This window comes from Gasterosteus aculeatus, chromosome 13 (assembly GCF_964276395.1).
Source record: "Gasterosteus aculeatus chromosome 13, fGasAcu3.hap1.1, whole genome shotgun sequence".
NCBI lineage: Eukaryota > Metazoa > Chordata > Actinopteri > Perciformes > Gasterosteidae > Gasterosteus > Gasterosteus aculeatus.
The window spans coordinates 12,693,474-12,714,683 of NC_135701.1; the positions used below are offsets into that span (position 1 = coordinate 12,693,474).

General features: G+C 42.8%; 1 long non-coding RNA gene across 4 annotated transcripts in view; it reads left to right on the top strand.

The window, feature by feature from the left end:
• Window positions 1-21,210, top strand: part of LOC120830819 (uncharacterized) — a 257,053-nt gene that overhangs the window by 221,459 nt on the left and 14,384 nt on the right. For 3 of the 4 annotated variants that reach the window (XR_013452113.1, XR_013452115.1, XR_013452114.1), the window contains 2 exons: window positions 15,797-15,909; window positions 18,757-18,794. This is a non-coding gene — a long non-coding RNA (uncharacterized LOC120830819). Of the gene's footprint in view, window positions 1-15,796; window positions 15,910-18,756; window positions 18,795-19,402; window positions 19,492-21,210 lie in introns of all 4 variants that reach the window. The other variant, XR_013452116.1, reaches the window with a different exon arrangement.

Here is a 21,210-nt window from a genome sequence, read left to right on the forward strand (position 1 = left end):
AGGGATTCAGCACGAGGACGGGTGTCAGGCTGGCAGGGAAAAATTAAATAAAACATAATTACTGTAATGAGTGGGAATCAATAAACAGACTACTTTAGGCAATGAGCAGATAACGAATATAAGCTGGGATAGTTTTATTATTTCATAACTAAACCTCACTTATTTTTGTAAATGCTACCAATTTTGGGAGGTTTGCTGACATTAAATGATCTACTGGATGAGAGTTACAAAGGAGTGCTCACAAAGTGGTTGATTGTGATACGGTTTGACTGCATTAGGTTACTATAATGTAGACTTTGCTGCCTGTATATATTCTTTTACTTTTGTTAAGGCAAAGGGTTTAGACTTTAGAAAACAAATACAGTAATGTAACTCGTATGAACCACAGTGTCAATGGATTTGTCAATGTCCTCCATGCCAACATTATAAAAAGCTAATTGGCAATAAGGTTGAGGCTCATAAAACTGTCAGTGCAATTTAAGGAACTTCAAAAATCAATCATGAAAGTTACCATTGTTCTTTCAAGTCAAGTTCATATATAACTCCAGCTTAGGCGAAAAAGAACCTTCAGTCGTAGTTAATAATGTCTTTAAATAAAGTATGCAAGTGCAAAAATTAGTTTTTCACACGTGACTTCTATTACACCGATAGCCATCGTTATCTACATCTAACCATGTCCTTTTTATTTATTTGTTTCATTAAATGTCAATTTACCAGCTTTTTTCACAGTTAGCAGTAAACTCAGAAAGCAAGACGTTAATAAACAGACACATTTATGTTGTGGGAGAAGTCACACTTCCACCACTTCTGTTCCCCTTCTCTCCCTGTTTAACACCCTCCCTACCCCCCTTAGGCACAACAGAAATAGGTCCAGTTTAAGGCCATAATTGGTCTTGATCCTTCGGCTGCAAGCATTTTCCAGCGGTGGGTCTGGAAGGGGCGCTTGTTATATGTGAGAAGGTGGCAGGGGAATGCCTAGCCAGTAATTAACAGTGTGCAAGGGACTGTGGAGAAGGAAATTTAAAAGTGAATGGGGGAGGCCAGTTCACTCTATGGTTCTGCCCTGGCTCTCTCTCAGCCTCCTCTGTTTCTCATCTATTGAGTCTTGCCATTTATTGGAGCTGATGGGTTTATAGAGATTTTCACACTTTTGAAAGTTGGGCTGGTATTGTGAGTTTGTTTTTCTCTTTCTCCCCATTGTGCGCCCTTTGCCCTCGCCCCGACACACACAAACGTGCTCATCAGCGTCATTTGTTTTTCACTCAATCACATGCTCATACTCTGGGTTCCGTTATTGTTTTTCATTTAATGGGTAAAAAAATGTTAAAGTAATCGTGCCAAATAAAGGACAGCACATTATACTAAAAATAAATATTTTGCATCAATACTTGGGAAAAAAAAGAAAAAGCTATTCAAGTCTAATAAGCTAAAATAACACTGACGTTGGGTAAAGAAGTTTGTTCAATTTGTAATGTATCAATTACGTACACAAAATGTGATTTAGAGCAGTTCATTCTGTGACAAAGTGTCGAATTGCATGTGCCTTCATCCATCCGTCCCAAACGTTTCTTTATCATTCAGCGTAGAGAATTGTTAATCAACAAATGACATTTCTCTGACTCAAGCTCTCATGGTAACAACACGTTTGCTCGTCTCAAGGTAACCACGTTGTTCTGCGTCACCATGATTGTTAATTGGTTTTCATTCAACCTGTATTAAGTCAAGATGCTGAAGATCTGACTGATTTGTTTTATGGAAGGTCTCACTCACCCACTCACTTTTTCACAAACTCACTACACAAGGACTTAAGTCTCTATCTTGTATAGGTTTAGTCTACACAATGTTTCCCATGGCTGAGCTGTATAAACAAAGAGGGGATTTGAATACACTATAACACAGAACACACAAATATCACAAATTTGCTAATGCATTCATGACATTTTTTGAAAAATAACGTTGTTTTTTTAAAGTGTAATGTAATTATTAATGTATTGAGAGTCACAGACACACAAACATGCACACAAACGTGTGCCCTTCCCTGCATTGTTTCCTTTTCACTCGCTTGCAAACAATTATTTTTTCTTGAATATATATTAAAGTTTGTACAAACTGCTAAAACTTACATTGGCTAAAAGAAAAAAACAGGTATGTGAGCCTACAAATACTTGCATTCAGTTACAGCCAGACCTCATATAATGTATATTACCTGCATACCTTTCATTGAAATGTCAACAAAATAGGGTACACAACGGTGCAAGTTGTGTGTTGTGAGTGTGTGTGTGCATTTGTATTTGTGTGTGTGAGTCTGTGTGTGTAATAGTATTATGTAAGCCAGGGAGAGCAACCGATTGCAGTTTGTGTCTGTTTCTCCCTCCAGATAGACTAGTGTGGTAGCATGCCAGTAATCCCACAAGCTCCTTTCCAGTCATGCTAGCTTCAGACTAAACATGTTCGTTCAAGAAGCGTGTCTACAGTGTTTAGGCACAGACAGACAGACAGGAAGTGGACTATACGATGAGAACCTTTCCTCTCTCAGACCCCGAGTTTAGCGGAGCACAGTGACTGTAGGAAAGGCCTCAAACGAGCCATCGCGGGCAAATGCCATGCGTTTGAAACCCTTTCCCAAGGTGTACGTGTGTGCAAGAAAAACAGCGCGTGCTTGTGTGCGAGTGGATTTGTGAGTTTGTTTTTAGTGTGTCTGTTCATGTGCAAGCATGTGTCTGCCTGTGTGTGGTTCTGGGGGTAACAGGTGGGAGGTATGCCGTGTCCTGGTTAACAAGGGTGTTATTGTGTTGTTCTGTCCTGCTTGGCTGACCGTCAGCTGTGCGGGGTCATCCTCCTTCCCCCTTAACCCCGGAACACTAACACGCCGGCAATGCATGCCCGCACACGCATAACACACACACACACACACACACACACACACACGTTCAGACGCAGGGCTCAAGCCCACAGCCAATCACACACGCACAAACATATTCTGTTATGCATCAGTTGGCGGCCTGTAATTGAATTGGGACACGATCAGGGATATTTGGTGGCCCGATGCACCCCAGTGAAGAGGCATCTGCTGGCTTTTTCCCCGTCATAGTGTTCTTCAAGGCCATAGCTAATCTAAGTCATGGCTTGAAATACACACACACACACACACACACACACACACACACACACACACACACACACACACACACACACACACAGTATCAATCACTGCTTCCCAAAGTTACTCACACGGTGCCCCGGGCCTCTCCTGCAGTTCTGAAACACTACCCGACGACAATACTCCCTCAACTGCTTGGCTGTTTACTTTGTGAAAGAGTTAAAGTCTACCACTTAAAGGATTACCTTACTCTGCCCTGAACCCCCTGCCCCCCCTGCCCTCCCTGCCCTGTGCTCCCACCTCAGCACCACATAGATGCACTAATCAGGCCTGCACATATATGCACATAAACACATCAATTAATACACTTGTGCACACATTTTCAATCCCAGGCTGACAGCCAAAGACTAAAATAAAAGACATGGTAGTCCACTGATGCAGATGGCCTTTGACCCAGTTCTACCTTAATCCCTTCTTCTATTACCCGCCATTGACTTTTCACCACCAACAAAAAAGAGCTGTCGGGAATCACGCGCCCCTACTCTCATTTTCTCATTAATTTAACCAAGACGTTGACTTTAATTTCCCATATGACTCCATCAGGAGGAGGCCTGTTCATAACTCACTTCTTTCAAAGATACATTCTTTATCCACACATTATTTATTTATTTTAAAAATGTTTCATACGAAAGAAAGAAAAAGTATGTAAATGTAAAAATGTATTTTAAAAAAATGTCATTTGTGATCCGAAGCATACTGTAACTTAAAAGTTCAGGGTGTGGCATTGTACCAATCTCCCCTCTCTCTCTCTGCACTCTAAAGTGGAGCTCAAGTGGCCTGACACTCTCCACCTTCAGATACAAAGCCCCCCCTCCCGGGCTGTGCAGGGCGATCTAAGCACAGAGGCGGAGACCAGGAGCCGTAACTGAAGGTCTTGTTTACAAACAGACTAATCGTTGCCCTCCCCTGCGCTGCTCCTTGCAAAGCACTGCATGGCTCTGAGTATCAATTATTTTGTTCAAAACAAAAGGGTAAGAAGTGTAATTTGCGGGACAGAGAAGGCCAGCAGTGTGTCAGTAACCTCTTGCTTACTCTTAGCGTTTGTGTGTTTGTGTTGGCTTGTACTGGCAGGTGCTAACACCAGAGCCGTGTCCATCGACATATTCTCAGAGCCCCGCTGCGTGCTGGAAAGCCCTTTTTATTTTGAAGAATTTCTGTCATTGATGAGCTACGTGACATCCTGTGTTAGTTTTGGTCTTTGTCAGGGAATTACTACTGTTATCTCAGCATATAGCCTCTTGTCCCCTGCCACATGAAGGTCTTGGGGATTGAGGCTCTCAGGCTGTCCAGCACCCTCTTAATTATGGTTCTCATGGGGCAGGAAATGCCAGGCTTATGGGGGGTTTCAGGCTCAGCGCTGTGGCACGGAGATGTCCGTTTTGCTCTAATCCAACTCCCTGGATAGACATTCAACGGAGGATTGAGCCACTTTGCACTTCTATTTGTAACCACCCAGTGGGGACCACATAGATATAGATAAATGAAGATGTTGTCATACTTGTGCCGAGAAGCATTCCACTATTATTCAAACAGGTTCTGTTTTATGTCACATTGCATGTGCTATTATTTTAACAGACATTGTCTTACATTTCCCTTTAAAACAGAAAGGCATTTAGGCAGCATCACACATTGGCACGAAACCATTCCCAAATACAAGAGGCCCCCTAAATTAACATAATGTCACGCGTGTCCCTTGAAGAATGCAGTAGACAGCTGACTACTGGAGCTTATGAGAACGCTCAGTTGTCAAGAGGGTAGAATTTACATGAAGGTGCCGCATCCAGTTTATGTGCTGTGCGTGACCCTCACATGCCTTCCTGTGCACATGGTATGCGCATGTGTGTGATGTTGAGTTATATATGTGCGATTGTGGGAGGTTCCATGTGTATATATGCTCCTTTCTTTGTGTACGAGAGTGTTTACGAGTCCTATTTCTATTCCTATTCGTCTGTACGTTCTTCCGTGCTACGCTTGTGCATAGGTGTGCATACCCATGCACTTTGATAGTTCCTTTTCAAGTGAGTGCGTGTGTGACAAAGAAAAAACAAAAGACAGACAAAAAAAACTGATCCTGCAAGGAATGAACAATATGTTTGATATTGCTTCTCTGACCTTGTGAGGTGTGTGAATACACAACCTTTTCAGAGTTTACCTTCAGCAGCATGAGAATAGAGTGAAGCCAAAACATACTTTTTACCTTTTGGCATAGTAGGTAGCCTAAACCATTTCACTCTCATCTTTAGAGGTCACTGTGTTGGCTGCCCTTTCTTCCATTTTGTGGCCAGACCTCTGAGATATAATATTACATTAATAGTGGCGGCTTTGAAACATCGGAGGAAAGCCTGAAAAACGAGTACATGTTTGCTTTTGTTTTTTCTTTCCAAACAATCCACAGCATCTCATCAGGGGTTGGTTTATGTTTGATTGGCCAAGTGTTAAGTTATTGCAACAGAGTGATTAAAATACAGATCCGGCCAAAAGCTTAACGGAAGTACATATTTACTGTCACCATTTGTTTTTTAAAGAACAGCCGTACCCCAAAGATTATGTTAAAAGGCCACACTGTCACAGCCGGTTTGTTTTGTTCCAAGGTCACTCATTTTCCAGGAGGTGTGTGAAATAGCACTGACCCTACAAAACCCCTGGCACTGAAGTATGGCATGTCACAGGCCAGCCCTATAGCATAGAACACACACATGCTCAAAGCATATCAACAGGTGACCACTGTGGATGGTGCACATGCTGTGTAAGTGGAGTACCATAAAATGTTACGTTAACTCAGATTATATTACCAACATTTTACATTTTTTGCAACATGGTTTATTCATTTATTTTTTCTTGATATTTCAGTTATTTTTCTGACGCATTTCAGTTATTTTTCTAACGCATTTATTTTTTTCCTGTGTTAGGCAGATGAACATGGCTGGTATATTAGCAACCTCTTTTCTAACATTTTAGCCAAAACCTTGAGGAGAATCAAGCTTTTTAAGGGTTGTGGAGGATGATTTATTTATTTTTTAATCCGCCGTCCTACTTCAACACATTGAAGTAGGTGACTGACTGTCAGAGAGACTTTTTTGTGTCTGAACTTATGTCAGCAATATGATTCATGTTATCAATAAATTGTATAGTTAATATTTGGCCCATGCCCCTGTTTTTTGGTCATTATTAATTAAATAAGGCTGATAACTCAAATGGGTGTTACAGGCATCAATATATCAGTTTGAGAACTCTTACTTAACCCACTGTACCGCCTATTAGGTTCTCCCGGAGGACACATTTTCCAGAGCAGTTAAATCCCCTATTGTTACAGTCATGAGACAATCCTGACACAAGTGCAACCCTCCCATGCACCAACCACCTTAGTGGTATCCAATGACTCAATTTCCCACCTCACTCTGCGTCTGTCACCCCTGCTTCCCCCACTTTTGCTCAACCTTGCCTCCCTTGAGACACGAGGCCATTTCCGCTCTCTTCCCCACTCAACAAATATGTAGTTTGGAGTACTTCCCAGAATACTTTGGCATACAGCCATACCCACTCCCAATCGCCTTCCTTCCTTGACAGAGGTCCAGAGGACAGCTAGGGGCAGGAAGGTGGTACGGGTGCACTCATGGAGTTACTTCATTGTCATGGTAAAACAAACTCTTGAGAAGAAAAACAAACAGTTGAGAAAAGAGAAAGGTGCAGAATGGAAGAGAGAGTCAGCGTGGTTACATGGATTCGAATAACTGGCTTAGTCGGACTGAAATCGAATTATCCGTTTCATGTAAACACCTTTGTCCGACTATGTGCGGTCCGACTACGATCCGACTAACACCGTTACTAACACATAACTCGATCCGATCCAGTTGATAGTTCGACTATTGCGGCATGTAACGGTGAATCGGATAAGGAACTGGACTTTGCGTCTTTGCGCATGCTTGAGATCCCGACGGCGTCTTCTCTCCGTTATCAAATCAGCCAATAGCGCCATTCGCATTCGCTGTCCTCCTATTAACATCATGCCAAAATAGTAGAGGGATGTAGCTTCACCTTGCTCTCCGTTCGCCATCTTTCTCGTAATGTTGATGTTGTTGTTGTTGGTAGTGGTGAAGCGGTCAAGCGAAAATGGCTGTATCACAACTAGTTGTAATGAAAACAGCGCCACCTATCGTATCGGATATGACATGCTTTCGGCCAATGATTCGATTTATTCACTGCCATGTATATTGGGATAGTAGCACTTGCCCCGAAAGATAGCATAGTCCAACTAAGCAAAGATTCAAATTATACCATCATGTAAACACGCTGAGTGAGACTTACTTCATGGCCTCTTGTAACATGACATTAATGTCTGGCCATAGTTGGTCTCATTGTTGAAAGGCTGGTCGAAGTGATCCCCCTGCTTAAAAAATATCCATTCTTGGTCTGTTTGATGGAAACTGTGACTCTGCGTAACTGTCGCTTTGAAGTTATGAACAAGTGATGAGAGGTCGGACGGGAGAGAGATGAGAGAACATTTCGAAGGGTGAGAGAGGACGGATGGGTGGGTCGGGTACTAGTGGAAGAATGAGACCGTGGATAATAATGGCGTGAAAGTAAGACATCAGAAAGGGACCCATCGTTATACCTTTTCTCATGAACCCCAGATGCCCAGAAGTATTAAAGTTAAAACTGATTTTAAACACACAAAGTAGGTGTAACTAATTTTAAATGATCTACAGGTTTCAATACCCTCCAAATGGGCTGCTCCAGTGTAGTTTACTTTAGAAAAATAACTCAACATAAGGGCCATTGTTAATTTTGCGCATCTTCAGAATCATTAAGGTACAGTATCATTTGGTTGTGTCAACTGTCACCCATTCACCGACAAGTAACTAGTATTTGCCTCTAATTAGAAGTCCACTCTTGAGTGCCATCAATACCTTCCCCAGCAACTCTCCTAGCCCCTACTCAATATTTCTATCCCACTCTCGGTTTGTCAAACCCCTGTTTGTCCTCTCATCCTCTCTCTCACACACACCACTTCAGAACTGCTTTCTAAGGCTTGAGCAATCTCCCTGTAATGGTGTTTTTAAGTGGCCTGTTTGCATAGAGGGTCTATGGAGAGAGAGAGAGAGAGAGCTTGTGATAGAGCCATTGACTAAGTGGGGCTTGTTACAGTGACTGAGCTGATATTCAGAGCCCAGTCATCCACTGGGGGACTGGCTGCTACTGTAGTCTGGCTCTGGTCTCCCAGCTATCACCAGCCAACACAGTTTTAGCGGCCTACTGTAATGTGACACTTGGGGATTTTTCAAAGCGTGACGGCTGTGTAGCGTACTTGTATCATGTGTATTATATGCAGCGTTAAATGCCTTTTATGTGCATGTCTATATTTTCACGTGCGTATGCATTTCTGTGTTCACATGGCAGGGTTTGAGACATAATACTTGCGCTGTATTTGTGTGTGTGTGCGTCTTGAATGTGTTCATAAACCGTTGCAGAAGCATAAACATCCTTTTTACTGATTTGATTGCTACTGCAATAAGTCCACGTGAGTGCCTCTAAAGAATTACTAGTTGTCTCCCTGCATCTCTGATTTACATTTCCTTTTATGGTTCGCTTTATATTTCCAGTGAAGTTATTTGCTCTTACTTGGCCATTGATAAAAGCCTCATTAAAGCAGAGTGACTTTGATGCACGGGAGAGGAACCTTTGGCAATGAGCCTTGATGAGACAGCCAGCCGGCCAGCCAGCCGGGTTTTCATTAGATGAATGCTGCGTGGGACCGAAGCCAGACACGATGTGCACCAACATACCGGAGTCCACCAATATAGTTATAGCAAGGTGCTCTCTATTTCACTTTCTCCACGTCACTGTCTGTCTTTGTGGAAGTCACTGTCTGTCTCTCCATCTGTATAAATGGAGAGAGAGAGAGTAAGGTCGGCGCAAACAGCTCCCATGCCCTTCTCAAATCAACACACCCACCGCAGGTATTTCCATAAAGATGTCATGGCCCAGCTTTGCTCAAGAATAGGTCGACTCGTATAGGTAGCTTAGTGGGGGAGCGATCCAAGATACTGTGAGACATGAAGAGACTCGGAAGGAAAGGAGAACAGTCAAACAACAAAAACAAGGAAAAGACATGGCATGCAGAAATATGAAATATTCAGAGGTTCGTGGTTAAACTGTAGCTCCTGTCACAAGGAAATAATGTTTAGTATACACTTGCAGGGGACAGACACTCTTGGATTTTTAACACACTGTTTTGTATTATACACATTTCTTAAATCAGTTGAGCACGCAGATGTTTCATCACTAAGTGTTAGGAAGATATGCATGTCTCATCACAGGGAATAGCACACTCAAAAATAACATTTTTACATCAATCTATTGAATTAAAAAACTGTATAATTTGAAATTAAAGTTCATTTAGTCTGAATGGCAAGAAGCTTTTTAAATGGACGCTTGGACGACATGGACATGGACAAGGTCAGTGTGGACGACTCTTTGAAGGACAGCTGTGTTGTTCCAGGGCTTGTCTAGTGCTGGTAGTCACCATTTAGTCCCCTGACCATGTAGGATGCCCTAAATTCCCACAGATAATAATAGCTGCAGAGAGATGTGTTGAAGAGTACAGCTGTACAACTCTGTCCACCCGCTTGATGACCACGTGCCTCTTAAAATGACATCCCGACACAATGCGTAAGACATCCTCCTCAGGGGATTAGAGTCATTAGACAAAATGTTTTTATCATTTGGCATTATGGGGATGGAGTAACTTAACATCTCTTTATTTTATTCAATCAGAAATACTATGATGAAAAAATCCACAAATCAACAATGCCGGTTGATAACATATAAATTGTACATTACATTTCATATTCAAAGTGATTAACAACAAATGCATTTAGCCATGAGGGTACAGACCCAGAACAGCAAAAATCAAGTGCAAATTCTTCAAGAAAGCCAAACTACAAAGGGCTATAAGTAACACAAAGCAACGTGATCTCCAAAACCTGTTCGTAAAAATGTATACGAAAATCTTGAACATACAAATTCGTAACAATACATAGGAACTGGCGGTGGTTAGCCACGCCCCTTGAGTGAACAACATGACGGACCATGTTGGATTCTTGAGTGAACGTCTCTCCGCCATGTTGGATTTTTTGAGGGGGTTAGGGTTAGTATTCTATTCTTACAAGTTAACATTTATTTCTCGTTAAAATGCAATCATAACACCTTTATTTTACACTGTTAGACTTCACAAAGTGTGTTTACGGGGTGCAGGTCCCCATTCACTTTGAAAAGGGTGACGTCATCAGTTGCAGTCCGTATTTATTTCGTATGTATCACTACGAATTTGTATGTTCAAGATTTTCGTATACATTTTTACGAACACTTTTTGGAGATCAGGCTGCACAAAGGGCTATAAGTAAGCGTTGCGCTTCCTAGTCAAGATGTTGGTAGAGGTGTGTTTTTAGTTTGTGTTGAAAGATGCATAGATTGCTGTCCAGATGTAGTTGGGGAGCTCATTCCAACATTTAGGAGCCAGGGGCCGTGATTTACGGTTTGGCCTGTGTGTCCTGGATGTCGATATATATATATATATATATTTTAAGCTCACTGCCTACAACCCGCAACATGAACATTTCCCTGTTAAGTTCAGCTATCTGGGTCTTTTCCTTGGCCATGGCCCTTTGACCTTGTCAAGAATGAAATGACCCATACACAATAGCATCTATTCACCCATTTGTTTTGTTTTTACCTCTGCAATGTGTAAGATCTGCTTATCATTACTGACTGCAAGCTGTTGATTGCGTGAACTTTATCGTGCGTTTTTAGATTGCTCTGGGTTCACAGGTGGGACGAACAGTTTGACTCACTGTACTGCGTGTTGATAGGGCCTGTTGGTGTGTCTCTGAGAACAGTAACGTGGCATGTCAAATCCTCTAACTGATTGTTTTGACTTCTGAGAGCCAGAGTGGATGCGTGTGTCGGCGCGCGCTCGCGATGCGACAGATAGCTGATATCGCTCGGGGTGTTAAGCTGATTAGTGTGAACTGTGGCCAGGTTCATTTGCATACGTTTCTTATCTCATTAGATTGGTATCATCCTCTGTCACCATGCATGCCCCCGTACCTCCCTTTTAAACGCGCTCACACACACACAAACACACGATCACCCTTGAAGCCCCTGGCTAACAACAACGCTAACGTGTGACCCAAGCCAAGAAGTGCAAGCTCCTCATCTCCTCTTGTCACCAGCACCACGATACCGCTGTCACAGAAAGGCGGCCAACACATCACGTCTTCTCCCCGGGCTCTGTGTGTCCCTGGTCTTATCAAGGTCATTAACTCGCAACTTACTGCTATCTCTACATCGCCGTCCTTTTTGTTCTGTTTTCTTTCTTTCTTTTGGAGCTAAAATACTGAAAGGAAATGTCTGTGTGGAAGCATTGCTAAGTTAAACCACCCCCACATAAGTTTGTTATTTCAAGGTTCAGCTGCTCAATACAGTGGAATTTTCCATAGTGTGATCAGAGTATATAAAAATCTTACTTCACGGATGCATGGAGACTACTCTGAAAAGAATATTGAAATGTTTAATGAATCCTGTCAAAAGGAATTCAGAAAATGTTAAATCATTTTTGAAGTACAGACAATACATTATCTCAGGCTGTATGAACAAATGGTGACTGTATCGCCTACTTTGCCATCACTTCAAACCGCCCCCTTTAGTTTTGGAAAACAGTCAATTGAACCCTCATTGACATTTATTGATCAATTAGCAGGCCGACCATGAGACCATTAGACTATCAAAACTCATGCATCAGGATGACCCGTTATTTATGGGCGCCGTTCTCTTGGTATGTTTATTGACAAATAAAACAACACATGGTTGTTAGACAGGGAGGGACACTGTCATTTGTTGTCTGTTTAACATGAACAGGAATAACTCAGCAACCTTTTATTGTAAGATTGATGGCTTTTCATTCTGAAAGAATTGTTCAGCTCAGGTTACAATGCCAGCCTTATTACTTTGAGAGAGACCAAGAGCCGCTTTTCATTACCTTCCACTGCTTATTTAAGAGATTTATCTCCCACTCCTACTTGCTAACTTTTTATTTATTATCATACCTTTCATAACAAGGACAGCATTAACAATTTTCAAGCTGGACCTTGCATACTGATGGAGACATACTTTATATCATTGCCTGGACCTTGGAGAGGTCATATTCATGTTTAGCTAATAGTTAATAGTCCAGATTTTGAGCATAGCAATATTCAATAGCAATTGAAAACTGCTTTAATAGTAATAGTCTTAGTCATAGAAACGAGAGGGAGAATAATATTTTCACTTTAGTTTAGGATCATACACAGTTTGGGAAGAAATCATTTTGACCAAATTTAACCAATATCTATATAATATCTGTATTTTCATATTATATCTCCAAGTTTTTCTGTTTCAGTTTTATTCGATTGTTTGCAGGATTTATGTGAATAAGAAAGTAAGAATATATTTAATAGTTCTGGATTCTAATTGATTAATAGAAACACAACTGACATCACTATTTGAATATTGAACACATGTCATCTCCAACGAAAATCTCAAGACTGATTTTTTACATTAATGGATCTTTTATATTAATATTAGAAAGTTTAGAACAGTGGAAGTGAGGAAGTTTTATTGCCACTATGAATTATTCCTTTACTTTTCATTCATAGACCCACACTATACAATGGAGATGAAATAAGGCCTAACTGCAGGAGTAGCATGTACAGTATTAAAGGTTATTTAATTTTCTGACAAAGAATATGACATGATTTTTTTTATAGTGATTTACTACCAAATAACAACCGCTCCATTTTAGTGTCAGTGGTTTTCTTCTCACTCCAACTGTATCTTGCACAGTTTTACGAATGAACAATAATGAGACAAATCAGTTCATCCGTCAGTCATGTCAGCCACTTTCGATGTGATGGAAAGTTATCCGTGACCTCTCTTAAGTAAAAACGAGTAACCAGATTTTTCCGCAAGGCAGTGCCAGAGTTTTATTTCTTGCGCTTCTGCGTGTACCTCTTCAACGATGAATCGACTACATGAACATGCCTGCGGGTTAACTGTTAGTAGGAGTTAGTGGGGAAAAGTGAGCTGCAGAGACAGCCCCTCACATCTATGTTCCCTTCAAGAGGCTAATGCTTTATTTATGACAATGCACCCCCCCCCCCCCCCCCAGGTGCACACCTCAGGTCCCTGCACAGCCCCTTGCCTTCCCCACAGGTATACTCTGCGCCTCTGCCTCTGCACTGTGTTACCTAGCGCACCTTCACATTCCTTTCCTTTCAACATCCCACTCCTGCGGCTGGATGAGAGGAGGAAGTTGAGGAGATGGATACAAAGACTTGGTGTGACGCACGTACAATCTGCAGACTGAAGCGGTTTCACAGCTATGGTCTCCAATGTCTCGCTTCGGCTCTCTGGTGTGTTGGAGGAAAGAACTGAATCCCCTCTCCTCCAGCCCCGCTCAATCCCACCGAGCGGAAGAGACGCCACAGAGGAGCAAGAGAAAGCAAGAGATGGAGAAAAAGCAACGTTGAGGAACACTGTAGGAATGGAGAAGTGGAATCGAAAAGGGGAGGGGAATGAAGAAGACAAAGAACCTGGGGAGGGTGGGGTTGGGGGGGGGGGGGGGGGGGGGGGTGGAGAAAGGAGAGATTGAAGAGAGCTGGTGAGGAAGGAAAGAAAGAGCGTCCTGCTGTTTTTGAATTTGGAGATGCTCTATCCCTTCTTCTCACTCCAACCTGCAATTCTGGGTCACTAGAGACATTTAAACTGCACTTATAATTAACAGCTATTTTTAAACAGGGAGGGAGAAGTGGAGCGGTGGCGAGGTACAAAAGCATTAAAATTGCCCCAGATTCGCTATTGAATAGGACACATCAAGGCAATATGCTGGCAGATCAAAGTGAGCGAGGAGAAAGGAGACAGGGCCGATCAGCGGGGATAAATTGTTCCCTTTATAATGGCATAAGAATAGACCTCTTTGCAGCTGAAACAATTTAATAACTGCATTCATTACCTCTGTCCAGCCTGTCTCTCCGTCTGTCTGCTACACAATGTGCAGACGCCTTTGCCATGTGCTACCTCTCTTCTTCTCTCCTTCCCTCTTTCTCCTTGTCTTCCAAACGTATCACCTCTCCCCTTTTCTTTCCTTACATCTCTCAGCCCTTGTTTGGTCTTCTCCTCCGTCTTCCCACCCTCCTATCGGGTCTAGCATCCTCCACCTTCTTCCTTAGCCCCTTGTCCCCATCATGTTGTCCCTGCATGCTCCAGCAGCATAGCTCCAGCAGCAGGGGTTCCACTGAGCCAGTGTGCTGCAGGCCCCACAATGAAGATGTGCAATGTCTGGCACTCTTGGAATGAGAGCCCTATTAGAAGGGGAAGCGGTTATCACAGAGCTCCCCTAGGACCAGCCTCTGTGTGCCTGACGCTAATTATGGCGCATGCAAATGAACGTGCAGCATTAAAGTCAGGAGGACTGCCTGACTCTGTGGAGGGTTTTTGTGTCAGTGTAGCATGTAGTTGTGCTTTGCATGAGTGTGTAAGCTTGTTTGCGTATATGTCAAATTGCCAGGCCAATCCACTTTTACCTTTTCACTCTCACCATAGTTTGGATACTTACACTGATCCATTCTTTTATTCATTAGTATAGACTCAAGGCCATGAAGGCCATGCATCAAGGATTAGAATGAAGGAACAAGCTCTCTCTCTCTCTCATGCGCAAATGTGGGGATGAGCAGAGAGGATTTCACAAGAGGATTCCTATAAATATATCTCCCTCACATTCACGAGCAGCCTCTACAAGAGGGCGTATTTATTAAAACCATTTTGTTTTCCCTTTGTGCCCTTTGTATGCTTGTGTATGTGTGCACACGTGTGTGTTCCCATGTATTTTCGCATTTATGTGTGAGCGCACATACAGTTGCCCATATGTGCATATTGGCATGGGGATACATGTGCGTATTGTTTTTTTTTAATATGTTTATTTGGGAGAGTTTGTACACATTTAATTGTATCTTCCAGTTTGAGTATGTGTTGATGCTGGACCGTTCTGTGCCCGTCTCCTGACGTTTTTCTCATCGTTCATCATGTGTGCATTTATGTATGTGTGTGTGTGTGTGTGTGTGTGTGTGTGTGTGTGTGTGTGTGTGTGTGTGTAGTCTATATGTTGGCCATCTTATCTCCCCATTAGCCTCTTGTGCCCTGACCAGTATTCCCTCTCTCCCTTCCTGCTTTCTCTAATGGGTAATTTAGCCATGCTCGCCTGACATCTAGCCTATTCCTTGTTTAGTTGCCATGGCTACGCAGGTCTATGGATTGCTCCCTTGCTCCCTGGCCTTGCTGTGGATGCTATAGATGTCTCAACTATTAGAGGGCAAAGCTGCTGAATACAGCGCACAAACAACCCGTCACACATGCAGACATGTGTAAAGTACATGAACATTTAACTCTGATATGAATGATTAATCTCTTTACAAAATACATCTCTGACTCAGAAAAGCAATGAAATTGACAACTGCATTAGACAAGAATAATGCTCTAGTTTTATGTTTTACAACGCTGTATTTTTCACAAGGTTATATTGTCTGTATTCTCCTGTTACAACAGACATGAGAAGGCTGGAGGCAACAACGTGCTGATAGATGTGTGGCTCTTTTCTACCCCCTCACCGCCACCCCCCAAAAAAACCTCAACAACCTACACCTACAGAGCTACGCTAGGTGAGTCAGTGTGGAAGCATAAACGTGTGCATCTGTTCATTTTATGTGCACACACACGAATGTGTGGTATGGTTTTTTTTTTCTTTCTTCATCTTCCTAGTGGAATATTTATTATTTAAAAGTTTGTACACCTCCGTCTCACAATAAATGTACTCTGTCATCAGCTTTGTGACATATTTGTATTTGATGGGGAACCATTTGACAGAGCTTCTCTGCCCAAAAGTTACAAAGGCACATTGGAGTATGAGAGTTGCAGGAATAAACAGCAGCTCTGGAGCAGGTCTCTCTTTGCTCATTTATTTTGCAGCACTTGCAAGTTGGAGGTTCGAGGGTTGTAGCAAGGGGCTTCGGGGTCAAAACAAACAAACGTGCTTGAAGTTTGCAGGCGATATTATTGTCTTTGAAGTTTCCGCTATCGAGAGCAAAGGATAGAGGCAGAAGCAAACGGGTGTAGAGAGAGTTAGAACAGGGAGAGCAGCGAGGGAAGGAGAACAAGTTATAGAAGTGTGAAGCCCTTGAGTTGAAACTGTGCCTGCCTTGGCCTACAGAGAGCAGATGACAGTAGCTTTGGTTTCTTTTGCGGAGCTCACAGTACTTTTGCCTTACATAACCCCTCCCATTGTGCTTTTCAATCATTTGGGGAGAAATCTTAAGTATGCACTCTAAAAGTTAATGCTTTCATGTGTTCGAAGAAGGGGAAAGAGGGGGGGGGGGGGGGGGTGCATCACAGACACCACATAAAGGAGTCAGCTCTGACAAGTTTTCAAAATATCGACAATTATAATATTCTATAAGGTATATCAGCAGAGTTTAACTATGTGCAGCAGTATTTTGGAAAAGACGGAGAAAAGATAGACCGTGAGAGACACTTGCATTTTAAGAACAGATGCAAGCAGTGCAGACTCAGTCCAATTCTTTACCCCCACCCCCATTCCAGATTCCCCTCAAAGTGCCCCTTACCCCCCCCTTCTCCCTCTTCCTTCTCTGTGAGGTTAAAGCGCACCTTCCCACTAAAGGGCTCAGGGGTCACGCATCTGCATGTGAAATGTGAACCCGCTGACATTCCAGGGCAGCCCTAAGCCGTGCAGTGCTTTTGTTCACTCGCTGCCCGTGTCAGGCCTAACTAGCCCGCCAAAGGTCTCTGACAGAGGAGAGAGAATGACAGGGAGAGATGGTGGTGTGTTATTGATGCCATCTGCAACGATCCATTTGAACAAAGGCCAAAGTCAGAGAAAAGAAAAGTTTTGTTGCTCAAAATGAGATATTTTCTAAACGTTGACACGGACTGGCTGTAACCCCATGTGCTTAGGGTATGTTAAAATGGTAATATATGGAGGGGCGAGGGGGTCTATATATTAAATAAGGTCATGGCAACCATAAAAAAAACGGTCAGGTTTCCTTGACAACAGTGTAGAGCTTAGTGACTGCGAGATCCAGTGTTGGCATCAGAATTGTCTTTATTTGACCTGGAAAGGAATCTGGAATACTGGTTACATACGTGGTCAGCCCTCTGATTTTTGTACCCTCAAAATTTGATTAAACCTGATGTATTTAACCGATAACAAAACCTCAGATAACATGCAAGCACTATAAAAACAGGCAGCACACAGAGGTGCTATGGCGGGTCCGGGGTCCTTTCAGCCTGTGAATTAAGACCGCACAAAGGGCAGCTATTCACCAGGCAGTGATGGACTTCACACTGGCCTTTATGTTCTCACTGGCAGGCAGGAGGACAAGAAAGGGAGAAAGAAAGAAAAAAAAAAGTTTTGTGGCATAAGTGTAAAATATAGACAATGCTCAGGAATTATATCTATTATAGTATAGACTGACCATCATTTTAGACAAGAAATAAATGATCATTTAAGTTAATCAATGTGATGGAAGGTATTCCCAGACATGTTATCTTGCATTCTCAAAATCTTTGTAGTGTTTCATGTATCGGTTGAAAAAAGCAACATTCTAGGGCCAAAAATGGTTCTTAATATGCTAAAATGATTCACATAACTGGAATATTAGTGAACAGGTGTCAGTGTATCAGAATTAGTTGGGGGGGGCACACTTAAGCAAATACAAATCAATACTCATAATCTTTTACATAATCTTGATGGTAATTCTTGTTAGTGGTCACAGTGTGTCACACTTTAAAGACACGGCAACGTGACACTGAGTCCAAAGGTTCGTATAAACGTTTCCAAGTCTTAAAAGGTCGTACCCGCGCACACAGATAACTCACAAACACGCACGGCCCCGTTTTACCTTACACCATTACTTACTCTAACATATTGTAAGTAGGGCCTTACACTCCCATCCCGCATTCCTTCCCCCCGGGGGGCCCGGTGCTGTGTGAGTGATTAAGTTAGGGTTCCTACATTAGAGCTGTCCATCCATCCGGTCTGCTTTTCCAAACACATCCATCCCGGTCCTAGTTAAAACACTGGGGAATCTCCTCCACTCCACCCCAACCCCCCCCAACAGCCACCCCCCCAAAGTCTTTTATGATGTCCATAAAATGGAAGAGTGCAGCTTTACTTGAACTAATAATATCTGAGCTTACAGGGCCGTGATTGATGATCTTTAAAGCCAGCCCGATCGGTCTCATCTTTCTTCAGATTTTTATCACTGACTTGTTTGCAGTCATGTGCAATCACAGGCACCAGGAGAGGTAACAAGTGCTTGATGTATGATGCTTGAGCCACTTTTGTCAGCTGCGCATTTCCTTCTCTCCCTCCGCCTTTGTTTTTACTTTTTCTTCTCCATTTCAACCCCAGGCTCATATCTGTTGCCTCTCTTGAATTGTTTGCAGAACGTTGGTTGTGTACGGTCTTCTCTCTGTCTCTTTTTTTTCAGACGGTGGGAATGCGTTCTCCTGGGGGATGGGCCAAGAGGTGAGCTAAACATTTTTCCACTTTTGGCCCTGCCGGGAGAGACAGACTTAGCATGACACAAAACTCATCACATCTATGTTCCCAGTGTTCCTCGCTCCTTTTTTGTTTTTTCACATTCCCACTCAAACATCTTCCACATTTCTTTCCTCTCATTAGAGATTAAAAGATGTTGGGGGAGATCCATATCCGAGCCCTCCTTTCAAACACTTAATCTCCTTCATAGGACCTTCATGGGATCTGCTGTTTGGTCATTCAACATGTTCAGAGAAGGAAATCATCCTCTGCAGTTTATATATGTGCATTCTCCTTTGAATGTACACAGCATAAAGTATGTGCAAGAAGTGCGTGTGTGTGTGTGTGTGTGTGTGTGTGTGTGTGTGTGTGTGTGTGTATTTGTTGGCCCTGTTTTGTCTCTCCCCCTCTGCTAGATAAAGAATCCCACCTGCCACAGAGGATTGTTCTGGCCTTTCATTTAATACGTTCTTTAAAGGGACGCATCATTACACATCCCTTTGACAGATCCCAGAGAGTGTAAAACCTAGGCCCTTCTCAACCCCCCCCCCCCCCCCTCTCTCTCTCTCTGATTCTTTTTCCTCCCTACTTTGCAGTTTATCTGCGAGGTCGTCTGAAACTACTGCCATTACTTTAACAGCGTGACGGAGAAGATGATGCTTCGCCGGGACAGTGAAGCAAACATGTAGGTGAAGGCCAGGGAGCAGTGGAGACATCCGTTGTTATGGGCTCTGACGCGGCCTTTGCTCCCACACCGCACTCTTTAAGGGCGGCCTCTGGTCCAACTGGACTCATTGGATTTGCATTTGCATTCTTGCGCCTATATAACTCCATATTAGTTCCTGCGAAGGCCCCAGTCTTTTTCTCATCATGTTCTTTCTTTCTCCTCTCCCTCCATTTTTCCCCATCTTCCGACCCTCTCCCTCGCCTCCGTCTTGGAGCCGTTCTGATGATTGATTGTTTCTCTCTGCAGTCTGACAGGATGTAGGATACTCTCAGCCCCAGGGGCCCCCGAGCAGTCTGCGCCACCTGATTAAGACTCCTCCTGTAATCAGCCACACCAAAACTATGCTCCCGTCAACACGTAAAGAAATAAGAAAAGGTTCCACCTCCTCAAAGATAACACTTTGTTTTGTCTCTGGCGAAGAATTGAGTTGAGGGGCCATCTTGAACTTTTTTTATTCAAATCTGATACCTCTCTCTCTCTCTCTCTCTCTCTCTCTCTCTCTCTCTAGGGCTTAAAGGCTCTTATATATCAGTAGCAGCAGAAAAAGTAGTTTAGCAAAAGGTCTTAAACCTAATAAAGTTTCCCTCTGCCTTACCAAGGTAAATCCAGGCTGCTCTAACCCTATTACAGCTGGTAATAGTATTACCGATAGAAATCTCGTTGTTTTCCTCCTATTGAGACTTAAAGATGGACGGCCTGCGCTGTATCACATGCTTGAGGTGAGAAGGAATTTGAATATCAGCGAGAGAGCGCCTCGGCCATCATCAACATGGTACCAGTAAAACAAGAGGAGCAAGTAAGTTTTAAAGGGAGCAGGAAAACAAACAAATGTCAAACCTTTTGTGGCGTAAACAATCACTTTTTTTCTCTTGGGAGGAAGTACAAAAATATAAAAGGTTGAAATCTAAATCCTCATCACTAGCGTCATGGGTTGTTTAGTGAAACAGCTAACCTGTTGATGCCCTCAACCTAAAAACAGCCAAATATATTCTCAGTCTGGAGCCCTGAATCGATTCCTAATGTTAGCTGTGTGATAACAGGGTCAACTGTCTGCTAACGTAGTTTCCTGCAGTTCCAGCGGTCAGAGATCTGAATTGCAATAACAATAAACCAATAACCAATAGATTTTTTCGACTGGAAGGGAAGAAAACTCCCTCATACAGTCAATGACGGTAGTACAGAGATGAGCTACAGATCAAATAAATAAATAAATCTGACCAAAATGTGTAGTGCCCGATCAACAAATAATGACGGTAAAAAAACAAAACTAAAACATGTGAATGTCTGACATACAGACACATGAAAGCAGAGGAAATGTGTTATGTATGTTCGACCGTAACGCTGTATTTATAGTAATGACAAATGACTCATGGGGGGCATGTGTAAATAACAAGTGATGGTGGTGGGCTTGTCTACAACACCGTTCAGGCTGCATCGAACCTTTGTCCTGTTTGATGCCCATATTGTCCTGGATCAAAATAAGCATTATTGACACACTGCTTCTGCAGTTCTTCCTCTGCGGGAGGGAAGCGAAGATGAAGAACAAAGGCCTGTTTGTGTACGTGCGTAAGCGCTGGAGCATAAGTGTGTGACTGTGCAGCGTCAAATGTATGCATGCATAGTGTTAGCGTTGTTGCCTGTGGGTGCGTTCGGCATTCCGCCATGCTCACATTTATA